Source organism: Ammospiza nelsoni, chromosome 7 (genome assembly GCF_027579445.1).
Source record: "Ammospiza nelsoni isolate bAmmNel1 chromosome 7, bAmmNel1.pri, whole genome shotgun sequence".
Classification (NCBI taxonomy): Eukaryota; Metazoa; Chordata; class Aves; order Passeriformes; family Passerellidae; genus Ammospiza; species Ammospiza nelsoni.
This window is the reverse complement of record NC_080639.1, coordinates 7,029,720-7,049,397: the sequence shown is the minus strand read 5'-3', so window position 1 is coordinate 7,049,397 and position 19,678 is coordinate 7,029,720. Positions and strand designations below refer to the sequence as shown.

General features: G+C 44.0%; 1 protein-coding gene across 25 annotated transcripts in view; it reads left to right on the top strand.

Moving 5' to 3' along the window:
* Nucleotides 1-1,208: 1,208 nt before the first annotated feature.
* Nucleotides 1,209-19,678, top strand: part of MAP2 (microtubule associated protein 2) — a 217,984-nt gene continuing 199,514 nt past the window's right edge. For 24 of the 25 annotated variants that reach the window (XM_059476085.1, XM_059476080.1, XM_059476094.1 and 21 more), the window contains exon 1: nucleotides 1,209-1,287. The gene's annotated coding sequence lies outside the window, so the exon portion shown is untranslated. The remainder of the gene's footprint in view (nucleotides 1,288-19,678) is intronic. The other variant, XM_059476072.1, reaches the window with a different exon arrangement.

Genomic DNA, 19,678 nt, shown 5'->3' with positions numbered 1-19,678 from the left:
TCATTAGCACTGGCAGACCCTTGACATGAAATATACAATGCTCATTTCTTTGTGAATGAAGAAATAGACGCAGGGGCGGGACCTAGGCTTTCCTGAGCTGCATTTTGGCCACTCAGTCTAAGACACATATGGCCCAAATTACACATCTGAAATCTTCTAGATAACCTGCTAAAGCCCACAAAAATACCCAAGTGCTCAGCACTCCTGAAAAGTCATGCTTGAAATCAAGCTGGCTACCTAAAATTAGTGACATTTGGGAAAAAATGTGGATAACTCGCTCACAGTGATGCAGCAAAATGCAATCTAACTGAATTTAATGTTTAAAGTTTTCCCACTGCAGTGTGGGTAATAGTGTGCACTGTAGGTCCCCAAATATATTTATCTTCACTGAATCCAAATATAGCACCTTCAAAACATTATTACAGGCTAATGCATACATGGCATGCTCAGAATTTTTGGTTAAGATTCTGACAGACTGACTTTTGCAGTCATGAATTATTAACAAACTGAAATTTGCTTAGGGAAACAGAGGAGGTAGGAAAGCAGCAGCATTTTACTCTTTCATCTCCAGCACAGGTGGGCTGGACTGGCATGGTTCTGGCTGTAACAGGTGAGATATGAGCTGATGCTGTAGCCCTATCACTGATATTGTGGGAGGAATGACTTTGGAGTATAGCAACCGTAATGACACCCTGAGGGAAAGGGACAGTTCAGTTCGAGAATGTGGTAAGTGACAAAGTAATAGGATATCTTTTATTGCCAGATTCCAGGAAATGGCTGGAAAGCCCGGCCCTACCAAAGCAGAGTCGAAGTGAGCAGCAGCGCGGTGTCTGAGGGTGCTGTAAAGGCGTTTTTTCACCGATCTCACTGTTACTTGCTCTCTTTCTCCAGAGGAAAAGGAGGAATTAGACTGAGCCGGACTTGGCAGACCCAAAGGAAATCAGGTGAGGAGCTTTCGGGAAGGTTTTCCACCCGCGGCAGGGCAGGGCCGGGCACGGCGACACCGGGCGGGCCCGCGTGTGTCTGTCCCGGCGGCTGGCTCGGAGTCTCTGCAATGCAGGGGCCGGGGCGGGGCGGAGGGGCCGCTCCTCCACCTCCTCAGGCGCGGGGGCCCTGCGGGAGCGGCGGCGGGGCCGGGGCGGGGCCGGGGGCGGTCCCGGGGGCTCGCGGCGCGCAGGCGGCCGCGTCCCGGCGACAGCCCCGAGAGCGGCGGGGCGGGTCGGCTGGAGCCCGGTGCCCCGCGTCCTCCGTGTGCCCGTCGGTGCCGGCAGCCGCCGCGGCGCTCAGGTAAGCGCCGTGCCGAGCCCCGTCGGAGGAAGAGGATGAGGCGGGGCGGGGGCGCGGGGCCGGCGCCGTTGCGGAGTGCGGGAAGGGGGGGTGGGTGTGTGTATGTGGGGGGGCAGCCGCGCGCGCGCGCGCGCTTCCCGCCTTGCGGCTGTCGCGAGCCCTTTTGGGGGCACCCCGCTCCTGAGGGCGCTCCCTCCGTCCGTCAGTGTGTCCGTCTTTCCGTCCCTTCTTTGGGCCCTTCAGTCCCGGAGCCGGACCGGAGTTCTCCGCGGGTCGCCCCCGCCCCACCTCCCGGAGGTGAAAATGGAGCGGGGCGGCCGCCCGGTAACGCCCGCTCTGCCTTCACGGGGGCGGCCGCGCTGAGGGCTCGGAGCATCTCCGGGCTCTAAAAGCCCTCCGGGGGATGGGAGCCTCTGTCCTCTCCTGCCCCCACCCCTAAGCTCCTCTAAGGGGATCTGCGCGGCTGAACAAAGAACGTTGTGTGAGGCGAGGGCTGTAAGCGCTGGTAATTTGCATCGCGGAGGGGGGAAAAAATAACCCACCTAAAAAAATGATTCCCTGTACTGCATGGATCAGGGAGGAAAACAGCCGCGCACGGGAGCCCAGCGGCGAACAATGCCTTTTTATGTAGGAGAAAATGATGTAGAATGTGCCTGGCTCGGATGGCTGCAGGTAGGAGCCGTAGGCGTGTGCTGCGCTGCGCTGCCGTGCTGCTGCACCCAGCCACAGATAAACCCTGCTCGCCTTCCTCTGCCCTGTGCCCATCCAAACGAGACACCCCGACCTGCCCTCTGCTCAAAATGGGCTTTATGGAGCACCTTCGGGAAAGAAGGGGGTGTGCCGCATGCCCGGAGAGCTGCTCTCCGTATTGAAAGATACCAGCTTGGTCAATTTCTCTGGGTTAAGCCGGAACTTTCGGTTTTCCTTCGAATTAAAATATCCTCTCGTGTTTTTGGTGGGTTTTAATGTAGGATTCTTCCTGAGACAGAGGTGTAGGTTTTCACTTGTGAGTGAGCATTAGCATAGAGAATGGCATTTTAACATAGCAATTAACAGAATAGCAATTAGCATAGCATTAACATGCAGTAGAATGGGATGTATGCACATGTATGTTGTAAGTCTTCCTTATTCTAGGTCTTTAGCATCAATTTTCATAATTTGTCATGCCAACAAATCATACTCCATCCTTCCTCAAAAAACCACTTGCTGTCCAGCATTTGTGCTGCTTATTGTTCAGAAAACCTGTCCCTTTTGTTTTCAGAAGGGTTCTTCCATGTGAGATTGAACCACATATTCTTTTGGTTCTGTTTCTTTCCATTTTCTCCACAAACCTTTGATTCCTCTCCCTGTTTCTTTTCGCCTGTGCTGGTTTAGACTGGCAGGGATGTCTGGACTACAGATCTCATAGGTGAAAGACTCGGGAAGAGGCTCAGCTGCAGAATGTATTTATTTTCTATAGCTTATTTCCCTTCCCTCCTGCCTGGATGGCGTCAGCATTGCCTGGGAAGAGAATGTGCTGAGAGGGCACAGCATAGTGAAGTTGTCCCTGTGTTACGTCATAGATGATGAAAAAGTGATTAATCAACAGTGGAAGGCTGGCCACTTCCCCTGGGTGTGCTACAGCTCTCCTCAGTTAGGGTGAAGGCAGCTCAGTTAAGTTTATGGTTGTCATTTCTCCAGCTGATGTTCTGAAAGTGTGATATGTGTAACAGAGCCCAGACTCACCTGCGTAGCACCCAGGCCAGGAACCACCCATGCCTCACTGTCTGCTTCATTTGCAAGACACTGGTGGTGCACTCAGCAGTGGGCAAGACCTCAGTCTCCATGTGGTACCAGTGTCCTGGAGCTCAGGCATTTGCAGGTGAGCTAAAGTCTCACACTGGAAATAACCCCAGTGCCTTAGTGAGGCTGTTGTGCATGGCAGTGAAACCTGCAGGTGAGCCCTGGCACGGGGCTCTGGGAGGAGGGATGATCTCAGCAGTGGAGCGCGGTGCCATACATTCCATCTCTTCTCATCTCCTCTTATCTCATCAAGGGACAGGATCTGGGTTTTGGAACTTTTGTTTGTTGCACCCATATTGCACATTTCCTGTGGGGGTCTGAGAGAAGCCAAAGAGCTGTCATCCTGAGAATTAGGAGTTGCTGCTCTTCTGAGGAGAGTTTTAGCACACTGGAGGGCAGGTCATTGTGCTTATAATGCAGTTTGTTACGTAAAGCAGCGTTTGCAGCCTTGATTTAGAGCACTGATATAATTATTATGGTATGTTATATCATACCCACTTAGCTGTGTTCTTTAATGTGTGTGGATAATAATAAAGAAATAGTTGTAATTTAATGACCCCTGAGGTGCTGTGCCTAGGCAGGAGCAATCTGATCACAACAGTGCCTAAATGAATTGCTGCGTTCTGTGGGTTCAGAATTCCCTTGTTGCCAGATGTTTTTTCCAGAAGCTCACCTTTCCTTTCAGTCTGTCATGCTCCTTTCTGTACAGGTTACCCTTTGCTAAACCATATACCTGAATTCACAGAGGAGGCATTTGCTGTGTGTGCTGACAGAGTGGGCTCTGGCCCCTCCAGCTCTGGCACTGTGCTCACTTAAAAATGTCTGTGGAAGTTGCTAGAAATATCTAAGCACAGAAACAGGGCTGAGGCCCTTTGCAGATTCTGCTGAGCTGTTCCAGCTTCACCTCCCAATGTGGCATGTCACACACATGTGTTGGAGACAGGTTTGTTTTCTTAATGGGGTTGGGAGAAGAAGTCAAAAAGAATTTAGGTTGTGAGGACTTTATGATGGAGGCTTTCTGAAAGTCACCTTTTGATTACTAATGTCTCTACAAAGGCACCAGGTATGACAGAGCTTGTAACATATCTGCAGCAGATGAAGGATCTGAAATCTGATCTGCCATGGTGGGACAAATGATAATGAGCTTAAGAAAGGAAAATAAAAGCTCTACTGGTGCCTGAGCCTGAGTTCCTTGCAGATCTTTTGCCCACAGTGCAGGCAGTGGCTGTGCTGAGAACTGATCTGGTAAAACTTCTGGCTCACAGTCAAAGAAAAAAAACGCACCCTTGGCTTTATTTGGGTTTCAGAAAAGGCATTTCTGGCTGCAGGACACTGGAAACTGAACTGAAGCCTTAACCAGGAAGGGATTAGGGAGCATTGCACTTAACATGCACACAAATAATGACCAGAAATTTGGCAAGGTGTAATAGGGGCCCTAAGACAAGGTGACTTCCCAAGGTCCTTTCTAAACTGAGTTATCTGATGATATAGATATTTTGGGTTTTGTGCTGTCTTTAAATCCATGTGTGCACTTGATGAAGAAATAAAAGTATATATGTGCTGATATGTATAATTGTTCTTTAAGACTGAAAGATGGTTGTTTTGGTCCATCTGTATTTATGGAGTTCAAGCACATGCTTAATTGTGCTTGAAAGTCAGCTTTAGGCACGTTTAAAAATCAAGAATGTTTTTACAGAAAAGAGGAAGAGGATAAATTCATGGTGTGTGGGTTCAGTGTTGTGAACCCCTGGATGATATTTAGAGATACCAAGTACTTCCAGAGAAAGCATGGAGATGTGCAGTGTTCTCTGATACCATCACCTGGCTTATCTCTTCCCAAACACACATGCACACACTGAGGCAGAGTATGGGGGGGTCTTGACATATTTTGGGTTGGTGCTTTTCCTTCCATCCTTCTGCTTCTTGTACAGGTGTGCTCGTTGGCAACAGCTTCTGTACTTCATCTCACTCAGTAAGAAAAAACAGCATGAGACTTATTTCCATGGGGTGGAGCTGATTTAGAGGATTGGTGCTGGAAAACAGGGATGGTTTAAGCTGCCTGCCTCAGTAAAGGAAAAAGCTTTTATTTTGTGGGAAGGTTTAATAACAGGTTATGCTACTAAACTATACAAGGGTGTTTCAGAGGGACGTTCAGTGTGACATTTGTAATTGCTTTCTAGGTATCAGAGGAAAGCACTGATGTATCCATGGGGTTAATTTGGATTGTTGTGGCCACATGGGTTACTGTACTAGCTGTTAAGAGGATTTGAGGTCTTGATTGACCCATTTTACTTTAACACTAATTGTTTGCTGTTGTATTAAGGAGAAAAGATGAGCTAATCCTTACGGTTTTACACTCACTGCTGTTTTTCCCTACAGCAGTCTTGCAGATGAAACTGATCTTTGTTCTTTTGTCTTGATTGGGGAGGTGGCAGAAAGGGATAACAGGCATCAGCTTCAGAGTGTTAGTGTTTGCACTCAGCATCCTGCATCTTTGTTAGTTTGAAAGGAATTATGGTGAAAAGGTGTGGCTTGGCCAATTCTCTTTGTTTTCTGTGAGACAGGTTAGTGCTGGTTGATAGGCTTGACCAGTGTTATGATATTCTGTTTATCTTCTATCTTATCTTTAAAGTCCACATTTTTTTTAACTTTCTGTGGTGTCATGACACTATTTATTACACCACAGAAACAAGTTATTTATTTTAGCACATGATGCTTCCAGATAAAATATATATATGTGTTTCATATAGTATAAGGGAGACAATGGCCTTATTACAACCAGCAGGGTGAAACGGTGAAAATCAGAAGCTGTGATGAATTCATTGAATCTGTACCTGACTTGCACCATCTGGAAAGAGACAATGCCATTGCAGCTCTGTTTTCTGATTATTGAAAATCTGAGGTACTTTTTGCCAACAGGGAAATAATCAGTTTACACCTGACAATTCTTAAGTTGTGGGTTTGTAGGTAGAATTAAGGTCCTCTAGCAAATTTTCTTCCTTCATTTGTCATTAATGGGTATGAGGAGCTGAGGAACATTCTTGTCTTGTGCCAAGCCCCCAGCAAGAAGTAGGAAGATTTCTTTCTTTTGGTACTTCTAGTAGCTCTAAGACAGTTAGATTGCAGTAGCTTCCAGTGAGTTGAGTCTATGAAAAGTTACTTTTCTCTCTGTGAAACTTGTCATTTTATTCCCTGAGAGAGTTTTAAATTAAATTTCAATAGCTGTTTGCGAAATTAGCTGTATTTAAAGTATATGCAACCTCTGGATAAACAAGAGAAAACCCCCAAACAAACCAAACCCAGTAGTCCAATCATGTCAGCTCACTTGGCAGCATTTAATTACAAGACCTATTGATTCAATTAACCCTATGTTTTCACTTTGTTTTCTGGAGAGAATGATAGGGGCTGGTTTCTGGTATAGAACTAGGAACTCCCAGTTCTATCTTTGGGAACATAGATTATCTCTTAGGACAGCTGCTTGGCTATGCAAAACTTGCCACTTTTCCAGAGGTTCTGATCTTGGATGAACGTATTGTGAAGGTTCTGAACACAGTTTGGGATATGCTTTTGAAACTCCTGCATTGATCCAAATTTGATCTAGAGATGAACAGTAGGAAGTGCTGTAGACATTCAGAAGTGGCCTGTGTGCTTCACTGCTGGGCCAGAACCCTGTATCTGCTGGCTGTGAGCAAGGATGGATTGGCCTCCTTCCCTATGTGTCCCAACCATGGCTGTGCCTGGAGGAGCCTCAGCTGAGTTTGAGGTACTGTAACTTTCTCTCCTTTTGTTCTCCTCACTTTGTGTAGCAGGTATCTGAGCAGCTTGTGCAGCAAGGGCAGTTGCAAGGTGCCAGACATTAAGGCAAGGACACCCTTTTCTCTGGGAGGGCTCAGAGTCTGAGAGGGACTGTGAGGAAAGCATTCTTTCTGTGTCTGCTGTGAAATGGGCTGAAAGTGTGTGTTCCTTTGACTTTAAGGAAGGTTCAAGTGTGGATTTGAATTCTGCTTGGCTGGAAATCTGGTCAGCTTGTTTTAGCTAACCAGATATTCTCGTGCCAAGTTACTCTGTTTTCCTCAGCAGTCCCTTTGTGACCACCAAGTCTGAGCAGATCTGATCCCCTCATGGGCACTTTGGCCAGACCCAAGGACAAATGCTGTGCCACAGCCTAGTGCTAACACTTGCTAATGTTAATGTTCTTTTACTGTCCCCTGGATGATTGCTGGACAGAGACTCCACAGTCTTCTAATGCCCCTCCCTGTCTGATTCCTGCAGCTGATGTGTCATGTCTGAGGTGTGCCAAGGCATCCCTTCCCCTTCTGACCCCCTGGTATGGCTCAGACAGCAAAGCCTCTCCTTTGTTTGAAGTGCTGTGACTGTGGCTTGCTGACCAGCCGCTGTGTGCTCGTGTGCAGGTTTCTGCTGACATATCCCCGGCTGCTGGTGCCTGGTGTGCTCTCAGGTGCTGGGCTGCTCCTCCTGCAGGCCGTGCTCAGGGTGTGCCGGGCAGGCAGCCTGCCCTGCCTGTGTGCAGCAAGGCTCTGGTCGTGCGTGTAGGCGCTGCTCTGCTTCCCTTGGGTGTGCTGAAACTAATGCTGCCTTTTGTTTTCCACCAGCAATTTGCAGACTGTTCAAGGAGGCTGAGGGGAGAAAACCCCAAGGGCTCAAAAGGGAGACATGCAGGGGTGGAGCTGGATGATTTGGAAAGGAGGAGAACAGACCTTGCCAAAGGGATGGTCTGGATGGTTGGTCATTCATATCCCATCCTTCTTGCCCACCTGTAGCTTGGGGTGGGAGGGCATCACAGATGAAGGCAGATAAGCTGCTTGGATACCCCATGCTCCTTCAGTGCTCCCCTGCTACCTGTATTACAAAATACACAGTGCAGGGAGCTATCCACAAGAGTAAAAGGGATATTTCTGAAATAAGAGTGTCAGCTCCTCCAGATTTATATCAGAGTTCGTGATTTGCACTGTTAGGGCAGTGTTTGGGCCAAAGGTTGCTCACAGCATGCTCAGAACAGACCTGGAGTAAGTGTCTGTGCTGCCAGGAATCCAGAGCAGACATAGATATTTAAGGTTGTGGCTAAGGCTGTCTGGAAGCCAAAATCTTGCCCTGTCTTTGCCCTTCCCAAGAGAAAAAGCCCCCAGTAAGAGTGGCCAGCTGCACCCTGTCCCCCACCTCGGCCACTTCTTTTGCCTCTTAAGTACCGGTCATCTCTTAGGCAACAAATAGGACAAAAGTCCCTGAGAGAAAGGAAAAAAAAAAAAAAAAAGAAAATCCTAACCTTCAACAAGAGTAATTAAAAAAAAAAAAAAAAGCAAAGTAAAGCAAACAAACCCCTGTGTGTGTGTGTGGAATGCTTAATAACTTGATTCATTCTGAAGAGCAAAGGATAGAGTGTGGCAAATAAGCTTTCATTCCATGTTGTTCTGCAAAGTTAAGCTTTTTAGGCTGTACAGAGCTGGTTGTGCTTCTGAATAAAACTCAGCAGAATGTTGAATCTAAGTATTCCTTATTACCCAGGTGCTGTCTATTATAGCATATAATAAATTTATATTTAAACTTTTAATAAAAGCCATTTTGTATTACTGCAAATTAATATATATATATATATAGTTTTATACTCCACAGGTTTCCAAAAATAGCAGAAGTGATTTATGGATAATACTTATAGATTTTTAATTTAGGTAATTTTTAATGGTGTGTTACTTGTGTTGCTTAAAACATTAGCAGTATTTTGAATGCAGTATTAAAAGTTCTTCTAAATTTACCTTTCAATATAAATAGTCGAGATAGTTTTTTGTGGAATGCATTTGGGAAAAAAAGTCCAAGTGCATGCACTTAGAATGACCTTTAGTACTCTTTTCTGAGCAAAAAAAGCTGAATTCGTTTAGATTTTTTTCCCTTCACTTGTTTTGGTCCACTGTATGCTTCCAGCATCACTCTTAGCAATAAATAGAATTAATAATTTGTTGCTAAGTTCCAATTGATAATTACAGGCACTTGGAAATTAGAAACACATTTCACATTTTACCTTATTTATGATATTGATGCTTCAGACGCTGGAATGTGTGTTTATTTAGATGGCAGTGCTGGTATCAGGGTGCCAGCACTGACCTGCATCATTACCTGTTATTTCCAATGGGCACAGTCAGTGAGGCCTTTCCAGCCAGCCATGAGTGGGTGCTGACTTGTGAGAGTGCTGCCAGTGCTGCTGGATGAGCACTGAGCAGCTGTAATTGTGGGGACTTCTGTCCTTTGATTCCTCTGGACTGAGTCTTTGAACCCTGTATTGTAAATTCAGGCTTTGCGACACTCACAGTAACTAGCATCTGCTGAAACAATGCTTTATTCAATCCTTTGAAATCTTTTTATGAACTTGATTCTACCTTTTTTTTTTTTATTTTTTAGCACAAATGGATTTATACACTGCTATTTATGAGAGAGTAGTCCTTGACTGTAATTAATTTATTTTTTAAAAAATGCTGACAGTGACAATATGTAAGTGGTGGCAAGTGTGTACCTCTCTGAGCCAGCACATAAAAATGCTCCTGGCTGTTTTAAGGCAGATACTCCTTCTTTTGGGTGGTGTCATGAATTTTCTGTTTTATTCCAGTGATGGGAACAGAGCAACTTGGTGAATGTGCAAGCTGTACTTAAAGTAACTTGTTTACCCCTTAAATTAAGTATTTTAGGACTGAATTCTTTTACCACCTTAAAAAAAATATATATATTGGGCAAAACTAATGTGTTTCATACTTCAGGACATGAATCCATGTTTACTGCCAGGGTCAGAAAGACTTTCCTGCAGGTTTGGCATTATGGGGCTTTACTCTGAAATACCTCTGTGGCTGGCACCAGGTGATTTCCCTTCCTACTCTGCCAAACTCATGTGCATTTAAGTGCAGATGTTTCAGTTACTTGGAAGATTTGAGTTATTTTTTGTTTCTAATTTGTTTTATATACTGATGGGAGCTGTAATTTTTTTTTTTTTTTTTTTCTCAAGAGGATGGAATTTTCTTCTGCATTTTAAGTTATTGCAGGATCAGTCTCAGTGACGCTGCTTCTTCCAGGTGCAGTGGAATAAGTGAGTTGTCTGTATCCTGGGATGGGGAGAGAATGAATCTTTTACCTCTGCTATGTGTTTGTGTTTTCTGTAACAGTGTTTTTGGTGCCTTTTTCTTGCTTGCCTAAGGGAGAGGGAAGGTAAGTGAAAAATGAGCTTTCCTCCAGTGAGAAAGGTATCTGTGGGCACATTAAAAAGGCAGGAAAAAAGACACCAGAGAAAAGTGCTATATTTTCACTTGAAAAACTAGCTATGGAGACTTGTTTCAGCTATTAGAGGCAGGTTCAGAGCTGACAGGTCAGTAGGAATAGAATTTGCCTGTTCCAGCAGCTGTTGAACAACAGATAAAAAGGAAGTGGCTATCTCCTTATGTTCACCTCTTTTCACCATTCAAGCATGACATCATTTTCTTTAGGATTCTATTCCTTTCATGCCTTTGCAGTTGGAAAATCTGGTGGATTTATCTGCCCTACTGCTCTTACCTGCAGGCAAAGGTTGATCTAGATTGAAGTGTAATCCTCCTAGATTAATAAATAAGCCCTGCCCCATGTCTGTGTCACTAAGCAGATGAGTAGCTCTTTGAAGAATGTTTTGAAGCTTGTGAAAACAATTTCTAGCAGAAACTTGCTTTTAAAAGATATTAAAATATACAGATAGTAAAATGAACAAGCAAGTAAGTGTGCCTCAAGAATAAAGGTACTATATCTCTAGTAATTTGTTAATATTTCCCGTTCCATGATGGATTTACTTTGTAACTGAACTTAAAAATCCTTCACGGCTGGCACTGGTGCTGGGCAATTTCTCCTTCCAGTGTAGGTCTGTCTGCATTTATCTTTCAGTTTGTTACCTTTCAGTTTAATCACTCATTTTGTATTGAAACATAGCTCTGAGCAGAGCTCCACATAACTATGAAACCTGCTGCATAGATGAACCCATGGAAAAAGAACATGTGATATTCTTCTGCTGGATTTTGTTTTGAAATGAGATGTTGCTTGTTTTCTGAGGAGCTTGGGATCATGGACAAGACATCTGTGGGATGAGCAGTGCATTTGAGCTTGGTGGGGCTCTGGGATAGTGGTGAGAGCCGCTGTGTGTCCTTCACAGGTGTGCTGTTGGTTTTGGTTTTAGCTTGTCCTGTTTGCTTAGGTCTTGATCTGCATCTGAACTGGAGAAGCTCTTCTGGGCTTGGAAATGATTTGTGTTGCAATTTTCTGGGCAAATTTTAGCTTTGTCTCTGTATCCACCAATAAATCAATCTGCCTGTCATGTCCCCACAGGCAGTGAAGGCCTAGGGTGGCTCAGACTGTGCTGAGGACTGATGGGGCAGTGGCTCTTTGGGGCACTGGGGTGCCCAGACCAGCAGAGCAGATTCCTGGGTGCTGGGCAGAGCAGGCATTTCTGCCCTGTGTGTCTCTGAGCAGCAGCTGTTTGCATTTCGTAACCTGCTAATTCCCAAGCACAGATGGAGCATCCTGACTCTCTGAAGTCCCCAGCTCAGACTGCTTTTCCATACACTGGAGGAGTCACAAGGGCTTTTGTCTTTGCTGTAAAAATGAGTTTTCCCTGTCATGTTTGAGAAATACCGACACAGTTTTTCTGTGCATGCCACTGACCCTGTTACTTGTCCATAACCAGTCTGAAACATTCCTGAGAGCTGACTACTGCAAGTAAACCATTAAATATTTAAACAAATAAATCCTTTCTGGATTTGGCCTGAAGAGAGATAAGGTGGAAGTGAGATACAGGCTGTGAGATGCACCTGCTGAACTCCATGGCAGCAGAGAGAAGCTTGTCTCCACCTGCCCTTGGGGAGAGGAGATGTGATGTGGCAGATGCTCTGCAGAGAGGAGCCTGGTGGAGAAGTGCTGTTGAGTCTGTGCAATTAATTGTCACAAGTGGCAGCCAGACGGGGACTTGAGTAAGCAACTGGTGGCAGCACTGGTGACAATGCTCAGCTGAACTTTACAGGGGGCTGAAACAAAGCTCAGGGGCTGACATGAAGCCCATGGTGCCAGCTGACCTTTCTGTGGGATTGGAGGGTAAGCAGCTCAGAACTGTGTAGAGTGATGTATCCCAGGAGCAAAAGGATGTCCCAAAGACGATGCAGCAGATTTTGAAAAAGCACCTCAGGCAAATTGAATCTAGAGATTTGAACAAACTCTTGTTATGGGCTAAAGACTGTGACCTGACTCTAAATATGACTCTCAGCCATGGGAAGCTTCAGGGAACGCTTTGTGCTACCAAGTTACGTGGGGAAACAGAACACTGGCAGAGCTTTGTGTCCATGGTGGGCAGAGTTAGAGGTGCTCATGGCACAGGTGGCACCTGGAGATTGGAAAAAGGAGGACAGTTGTGCCACTTTAACAGTCACACTGGACCCTTCTGCACCGCCGTTGAGTGAAACACAACGTTCCATTCATGAGCTTGATGGGGCTGTGGAAGGAAAACTGGAGAGTGGCCCCTTTGCCCCTGACCCTTTTGATCCTGGGGGGCAGCCTGATCTTTTCCACCCCAATCCTTATGGCTGATGGGCAGCAGTGAGAAAACAAGCTGCTGCAGAGGGGGATGTGGATTTAATCCATGCTTTTCTGGTCATTTACCAGCCAAACCACCTAGATGGAAAGGCTTGCCTTATGGTGTCAGAAGAGAGTCCAGCAGCACCAGCAAAGGCAGCACTGCATCCCTGCTCCCTGCACATGGCAGGATTTACCTGGGGAAGGGAAGAAGCATGACCATGATGAGCTATATCCTGCTGACTGCCTGCAATGTTCTGATTGCTTCTTGTGATGGATGCTCCTGTAATAATCCTGATTTGAAAGTTGTCCTCTCAAGCTGAAATTACACAAAACAATTAACTCTTCTCTATATTGCTTATTTTCAGTTCCTGCCTGTAGGCAGAAACATTCCCTTGTAATTTTGTTTCCCAAGGTTCTGTCTGTTAAATCACTGTCCTCATTCATGGCAAGGATGGTTACCAGTTAGTGGGTTTTTGATCTGTCTGCCTGTTCATGGGGAAAATAAGCTCTTGTGAAGCCATGTTATCTTGTGGAGGGCCTGGGCAAGCTCCAGTGAGTGATGTGAAGGAGATAAATTATAAAATGCTAAGGAGTTGAAATGGCATATCATGCGTTTTACTTCCCCACCCTAGCTTTTGGGTTTTGCTGAAAACAGTGATGTGTAAACTTAACACTAAGCTCTAGAGAGATGACAAACCGATGTTACACATTTTCCTGAATTTGATAGGTTGAAATACATTTATGTTAGGATTGATACCTATTCCATGTATATTTTTGCTTCCACCCTGTCCACTACCATACAGGTGAACATGTGAAAGACATTCAGCCATTCAGCATAATTTTTTCTCTGCTTTTGCAGCCCTTGGAGTACCCGTCTCCATAAAGACTGATAATGGGCCAGCCTATACATCCAAACAGATGATTCTTTAATTTGTAGGGAAGTGCTGTGTCATGGGTGTTCCACATTCCCCTACAGGTCAAGCAATTGTTGAACAGGCCCATAGGACTCTCAGGTACATGTTGTTAAAATAAAGTCCATTTTGAAAATAAAGTTCACAGGATCTAACCACACTGACAGGTTGTGTTGCTCCCTGAAAGAAATCAAATTACCCTGGTTGCCAGTCTTGCTTAGTACATTTTAAATCACCTTTTTTCTATGGGTGTAAAATAGTACCACCTGTATAAATGGTACAATTATAAAAACTGCTCTTACTTTGGAATTGAATTTTTTTTTTTTTTTTGATGAAGGACACAAAGCCTAGGGTCACAGTGAAAATGTTGCACTTCCTATTAACAGTCAGAAATGGGGCTGGCACAGTCTATTGGTGATAGTCACAGGGACATATGTGTGGTAGTAAACAACCCTTCTAGGCTTTCTGCTGTGGGCTCTGAACTTTGCTGTGCTGCAGCTGACTTGCTTGCAAAAAAGCCCTTGTCTATGTCTTTAATGAGGGACTTTCCTGAGGTAGAAATTGCCTTCCTTGGAATTAGGGGAGGAGGAGTGACGTGTATTGTGAAGAAAAGCTAAGCCAGGAAACACCTGGCAACCAGATGGCCCCTAGCATGCTGCATTGTACCCACACCTTCATTAAGGATTACTTTGGCTGTCTGTGGGTAATAGATTTAGAGGTTTGGGGTCACAAAGAATTAGAAAATTGTAGCCAGTTGCAATTAAACATGAGTTATTTTTAGAGGACAAAGAACTGAGCTGAAAGCTGAATTAGAGCTACTTGATATGTTAGGGCTCAATACTAGCGTGGTATTTTCTAGGTGAGTGACAAAGTAGCCCATGCACTCCAGTCAGAGGCACAAAGCCACCCAGGGTGGTGACAGGTGGGCTAGGGATGGCAGAGCTGTGAGCAATGGCAGCAGTGTGCAAGTGACATTATTCTACTCCTTAGGACAGCTGGTGTTAGGTACAACAGATAAAGGTTGCATGGACTACTAGTAGAATAGAGCTGTGTGGTTTGCACTGTGATTTGTATAAGCCTGGCTCAGTATCTTACTCTTATGTTTCGCCTACATTTAATTTTGTTTTGTGTTTCCCCATCAAAGTGCTGGCAGCCCAAAAAGACAGGCTCAAGGTTATAAACTTTTCAGGTGAATGATAAGAATTTTACTAGGGAAATAGACATCTGGGCAGAACAGTGCACAGCACCATTTTTCGTGTCATTGACCACTTGGCAGCAGTTGGTGGCACGTGGGGATCAGGAATTCAGGCTGACCCTGTGTGGTTGCCCAGAGGTGAGCAAGAGGAAGCTGCTCCCCCTCCTACATCCTCAGTACTCACCTGCTTACTCCAGCAGGTAAAAAGAGCACGGCAGTACCGAGGTGTGTGGGTGTGTTTTGGCTGTCTCACAGCTGCTCTGGGAGATGCCTTTTCTTGAGGGAGCTGCTCTGTGGATAAGTGCAGGCACACAGTTTGTGGTGATTGCAGTGGGGCTGGGCACAGCTGTGCAGGACAGGTGAATGCTGTTGAAGGGAACGAGCCATGGAGTGCCCAGGGGCACTGACCAACCACCAAAGGGAACAGAGGGCACACAGGTGCAGGGCAGCAACAGCAGGGGATAAAAGGCTGGGCTGAAGGACAAGGAGGGCAGATGCTTGCAGCCTGCTGAAGAGGTGAGGGGTTACTCTGTGTGGATTGAAGCGTTCTGGAATTGCTGTCTTAACTGTGGTGTGTGTTGTGACAAATAACCAGATCTCCTGGTTCTTGCTGAATCCAGGCCTGATTGATGCTGCCTTGCAGCTCACCTGCTCACTGCCCTGCCTTAAAAGGTCTTGAGCTCTCTTGGGAGAATAACACATGCCAAAGAAACTTTGCTAGTCCAAGGGCTGTGTAAATTCTGATTGCCTTCCTTACAAACACTTTGGTGCATCTTCAGGAAGTTTGAAGGGTGTTCATTACTTTCCTCCTCATGATGTTGATGCAATAATAAGAGCATTGCTGGCTTTTATCCTGTATATTCTGTTGAGCAGCTTTTTTGCAGAGAGTGTATCTCTTTGTCAGTTTCATGTTAAAATGTTTGTAAGCACAACTCGAAAGCACTTACAAATGGAACACCAATTTAATTACTTGTTAGTATTGATATCAAAGCTTGTTGTGAATTTATTGTAGTGAGTTCTAAGGAACCCACCTAAAAACCTTGCTTTATGTATTGCTTCAGTTTTTAAGTCCATATCCTGTGGGGTTGGTTCTACAGCTGCAATCCTTGTTAAAGACAATCTTAACTTCCATTATGCAACTGAAGTGTTTGTATTTTATTGAAAACAAGCCAGTGGTACTGTACCACATGGTATGGGGCAGCCACATAAATATGGAACAACTGTCTTGAAAGAATGAGTCAAGTTATCAGTCAGACTTTTCATTTTCTTATCTCCCTGAATCTGAAAGGCCAGAGGCAAAAATGTTCTTTTGCTGTGTGTTGATGGTGTCTTCAACCAGTGAAAACTCCACAGCAACAGCTTGGAAAAAAAAGCAGGGGGAGTGTGCCTGAAGGATTTACTGTGCTGCTCTTGGTTTTCCCTTGAGAAGAGCCCAGCTGTCTTGAAGTTGAAATTAAAATGTAAATCCTAAATTAGGCATAATTAGGGTACTTCCTTTGGACAACGTCTGATGCAGGCAGCTTTGGTTTTGGGAGTATGTAGGTTTTCTCAGTGTTTGAGCAGTGAATGAGGGAGGAGATGATTAGCAATTAGCATATTGTGTTGGTGCTCTTCAAAGTTGGGACAAAAACCAGAACACCAGTTCTTTTTCCCCAGGAGTCCTGCTGCTAACAGTGTGTAAATCTGATGAAGATCTGTAATTCTAAACATACAGAATTCCTGCTCCAGTAATGCATTGGTATTAAAGTGAGCAGAAGGTTGGGGTATGGGTATTTCTGTGGTTTGTGTGCATTTTGCAGAGTTGGAATGGAGAAGTCCTGGGATGTCTTGCCTTGGTGGAGGCTACCATGGGTCTGCCAAAGGGCTAAAGAGCTCTGTGAATTGGGTTGCAAGGTGGCTTCCCTTAGCTAGGAATCTTTATTTTATCTCTGCTGTGCTTGGATTAGTCCTTGGAAGAAGCACATTTTGCAGAAGCACTTGAAATAGTAACTCGGGCACAGTAACTTCATTTTTGTCAGGGAGTTGGAGTTAGTTCTAACACTGTGTAGAACTGGCTGGAGGCATGAGCATGTATGAAACAGTGGAGTGAGTTTTGGTTGGAATGGGCCTGGGGAAGCAGGCTGGGACTCATTCCCATCTGGAAGCTGAGTGACTGTGGTGTTTGTTATTCTTCAGTGTTGGGGTTTTGGCGCCTGCTTTCACACTAAATCAGCTGTTGAGAATGTTGTAAAGGTCTGTAAATGCCTCTGTAAAGGTGCTTAGGGCTCTCTGCTTGTGTCTGACAACTTGAAGCTTCTTTTTTCCTTTCTTATCTTTTTTCCCCCAGAAGACTTATGGTTTGGTGTAGAGCATGTTAATGACAAAACAGTTTCAAGACTTCAAACTTATAACCAATTAATAGTAGTAATTATTGTTTACAGTATTACTTTTGCTGGGGAATGTCGTGAAGTACTTACTGATGTGTATCATACAGACATTCATGGTCTAAAGGGGTTGTAAATTGTCTTGAGTTTTATGGCTAAGGCCAACATAATTTTTCAATCTGGAAAAAGACCTCTTTCAGCCCAATTTTAAATAGTGCTATGAAGTGGTCTTGTGTGTGATATAATCATGGTCCTGTACATTAATGTTTGATGGCTCAGAGACATAACTAATATTATAGCAGTGCTTTAAAATGGTGCTTTTTCACATTGTTTAGCTTAATATATTAACTAGGGAGGCAGAAAGCAAAGCAGGTGTTTGTTTTCCTTTTTCCATACTGAAAAAGCTGTTGTTCAATTTTGGTTTTGCCATGTAGATTTTTTTTTGGTGACGACTGGTGAAACCATGCTGTTAGTCAGATGGAAAAGTGCATCTTTATAAAATGTCATTTGAGATACTGGAAAATGCCTAGCTTGGCTAATGTTGTCACTTATTCTAAGCTAATAGCTTAGATACTTCCTGCTATATAGTCATGTAATGGTCTACTTTAAGTCCTGTATTTGTGAATCTTGAGCTGTGACTCAGGGATTTAATTTTTCTTTTCCATTTGGGACAGAGACTAAAAATAAGATAAGATAATTTTCTACAAGTGAATCTGACAATTTTGTAGAGAATTACTATATTTCTGTGAATGTTTTAAACCAACTCGGTCCTTTACTGGAGAATTATTCCTGCTTCATAATGCCATCTGTTGCTTAGAAAAATTCTTCAGGAAGTCTTTTTCCCCCTCAAAGTGCTAAGGATATAAAAAATTTCTTACAGAACTGATTTGCATTGCTGTGAAGTTCCCCAAGGATATTCCATATTGATCAGCACTGATCCTTTTACTGGTTTGCAGTAAACTTTTAATTGTACATCCTTACTCATAAAGCTCTTTATGCATGTGCATGTTTATGTGTGCACATCTATGACTCCACTGAGCTGTATGGAACTCAATATACAAACACCACTGGAGTCTGACACTTGGATTGTGTTAAACAGAAACAGTCTCAACAGTAGGGAAATGTCTGCCAATACATGGAGCTGTCACCTGGACAGTTTACAAGTGAAATATGTTCTACCTACAATCAACACTGCATCATTCAGCTTTGGACTGATGTGCTTGAATCACTGAACCCTTCTGCATGCTGCATTCACATGCCATGATAACAGCTCCTGAACATACAGCAAAACTCTCAATAGGAAGCTTTTCCTATGGCAGCAGTGACTTACACAGTAAAAATAATGTAGTGCTTGATCAAGAAATGTAAAGAATGACAGAATAACCTGTATATGTCTTTTGAAATATAACAATTTTTATGATCAAGTGTCAAGAAAAGAACTATTTAAATAATCTTATTAGATTCCTGTTTTACCCCAGTTGCCATGCTAAGATGATTTCTACAGTATAAATTGATAAGTATGTCCGTAGCCCTTTTCCCTCAGTTACTTGGTTGTATGAATCATAACTGTGAGAACCTTAGATGGAATAAATAGGTTTTGTTTCTTGTTCTGTGTTCTGCTCCCTGATGCCAGGTTGTGAGGCTCAGGTTCCTGATTGCCAGCTTTACTCTCCTTAAGGAAGGGAGCTGTCATGCACAACTTTACCAAGGGCCTGGATATCAGATTGGGTCTGCTGTTTCACTGTGGATTCAGGAGGAGAGCAGGAAAACTGCATAGAAAAGTGATGATGTGTAATCTAGACCCTGTTTGATCCACTGAAAAGATGTATGTATTATTAATTATCATCTCCCATTGAAAGAGCTTCCAAAGGCAGATTAAATATTGTGGGGAATTGTCTCCTACTGAGACATTCTTTACCTAGAATCCTCAGAAGAATTAAAGTCTGCTTTATATTCACTTGGTAAAATTAGTACAGCATTCATTTTATAACAAGCCTATTGCTTTCATTACTACAAAGCTTGTGGGAGGAACAGTAGTAACTTGGATGAGATTGTAGGACAGTCTAGAAAATTATGGAAAAATCACTAACACTGAGCAGCATAGAAACCTTGTTAAAAATTATGGCATAATTACTGATGTATTGGGATTTATGAAGGGATTCCTTGCAGAGCAAAGACAATGTGTAACAAAATTAATGGCCTGCCAGTTGTAGATCTTTTTTTAGAGGGAGAAAGTGCAGATCCTTCAGTGTCACTTGTACATTATCACATGTAATTTCTATGGTGGCTTTTGGGCAGGATGAGGGAGACTTCCTACCTGTTTAGACCATGAATTTAAGCTGGCAAATTAATCTAAAAACACAGGTATGTGAATATGCATGCAGGTGAGCATTCATGTGGGTTTTGTTGTGTACTCATTGAAGCAGCAGAGAGATTAGTTTGTGCTGGGTCTGAAAGTGCAGTGCTTCAAAGGAAAATGACATTTCTGTTCACTCTTTCTTTATATGATGTTCTACAGACTTGATAGTTCAACAGTTAAGCCTGGACTGTAATCTCTG